Source organism: Olea europaea, unplaced genomic scaffold (assembly GCF_002742605.1).
Source record: "Olea europaea var. sylvestris unplaced genomic scaffold, O_europaea_v1 scaffold2116, whole genome shotgun sequence".
In the NCBI taxonomy this organism is placed as follows: Eukaryota; Viridiplantae; Streptophyta; class Magnoliopsida; order Lamiales; family Oleaceae; genus Olea; species Olea europaea.
In genome coordinates, this window is record NW_019239112.1 from 18,804 (window position 1) to 21,186 (window position 2,383).

The window sequence follows — 2,383 nt, forward strand, 5'->3', positions numbered from 1 at the left end:
TTACTGAAGCAGAAGCAGATTAATCACAAAGGTGTAAGAAATGAAATGCTTATGTGAGAGTAAGATTTATGTTAATAAAATAAATAAACCTTTAAATGATCTGTAGGAATAGAATTTAAATTAAATAATTTTATATTCCCACTAAGAACAAATCAATGAAAAGGACAATATTGGGCAATATTTCCAGATATTTTAGTCTGTATCATTAATGACCTAAAGTGAAACGATTGGGATATGTGTTGTAAATGCATTTAAGAAATCTACCAATAAGATCGGTTGTTAACGTGTTCACTTGAAGACCATATATTGATCATTTGAAAATTTACAAGTGCCCGTGGTTAAGTAATATAATGATGAATACAATTTTGAATATGTGATTGAACAAGTTAAAATTAATTGCAACTTTAATCAAATAGCAAACAAGTTGTGATTTTTTTATATTAATCTTTAAATTATCAATTAAACTAGTGAAAATAAGTACTAGTATGTTCATAATATTTTGAAAGGTTGCCATATTTAGACTTTAGGTATATGTTTATTTTCAACTCTCTAAAATATTTCGTTGACTAGTACGCTTTTCTTATTTCTGGGGTAATTACGTGTCCAATGCCAGACTTTCTTACTATAAACTAGGTCCTTTTTTCGGTGGGGGAAAATTATTCAAATAGTATTCTTAATTTTAAAATTCTAAATCTACTATTATTGCTTTTTTATTCAATACGTTTGTTAGGAGTTGGTGGAGACCATCCATCATCAATGCATGATAATATCTCAAAATTTTCTGACTCGTTCATTGGCGATTGTGGCTGTGATGATGGTATAACAATAAATGTTACAAGTGATGACGATTATGATAGTGAATGTTACATGTGGTGATGGTGGCTGTGTCGATAAAATGTGTTCAACATTGTTACAAGTGGGGTGGTTGTGATGGTGTGAAAATGCGTCTGAAACACTGTGTTACAAAATGGTAATTTTAAAAATAATTCTGTAGCAAAAAAGGGCTCAAAACCGAATTGTGAATTAGTATTGTTTTTAGTGTTATATGTAAAAGGGCAAAAATCACATGTAATCAAGTAAATAAAAACAATTCACGAAATACTATGCATTAATTATATTTTATAAATTATTGGACATCATAGAAAAGAAAACCAAAAATACTTGCTCTGAAAATTACTCCTGATCTTTTATAACTGAAGCATAGCATTAGCCAATAACATAGCCAATTATCAATTTCAATTTGAAATTGCGACATCGACATGGATTACACCATGGTTTTATAGAACTCAAATATCAATTTAGGCAAGAAAAAAATACAGGAAGTTTCAAGGATGAACTTATACTTGACTTTATAATAATAGTTGAATAGTAATTTTCGACATTCATGGCAGCCCAACAGTGAGGGTGAGCAGAGGCATGAGCCCACAATTTGCAAACAAACCATTTGCACTTGTTTCGTGTATGTTTTGAAGCGATCGACTTAAATTGTAAATGAGTGATGGATAAGTAACAAAGGGCAAAATAGGTGTCAAATATTTAACAATTAAGCTATTTGTATATGTAGTTTGACACTGTTGTTGATAGATGGGCGATGAGGCAAGATTGTGATGATTAGATTAAATGTGAGATGTGAAAGATAGTGTGAGATTGTGTAAGTGAAAATTCGGTAAGCCACCAGTACATGTAGCAAGATTGAATAATTAATAGGTGAATTCTCTCATTGCGACCATTGTTGAGGTAAAATTTCTTTGGCTAGGTCCAATAAAAATTTGTATTGGACATTGAATATGTTACAATCTTGCAATGTCCAATGCAACAAGCCAGGCAATGTATTGGGATTGTTCTTAGTATGCAATACAGAGTGAAATATTCCAAGTTTGAGTGAGTTGAAGTCATGCTGAAAATATTCTTATGAAGCAACTGGTCTACTATTTTCTTGAGATCAATTTAATTAGCAAGCAATTAGTTCATTTCTTAGTGATTTCATAAGTAAAAGAAATCAAAGAACTTTACTTCCTTGTCATCCCAAGATTTTACCTAATACAAATCCCACGAGGTGGGGGATGAACATCCGAAGGGGTTTATGTATAGTTGGCCTGGGCATATGCCATATGGTATAAGTGCAAGAAATTCTGTTGATCTACATGCTCTAATATATATGAATTCATGATGGTGAAAGATTGAAACATCACCCTTGTGAGGAAGATAACAGACAATCATATTTGTGATACGAGGCTTGCCTAGGATGTCAAGAAAAAGCCGTCTTTTTAGATGATGAACAGTTAATCTTGCCTAGGCTATTAAGAACTTGGGTATGTTTGATATGTAGCATTGAACAGACGGACCAAGTTCAAGTTTAAGTTCAGATGGTCCCTATTCTTAT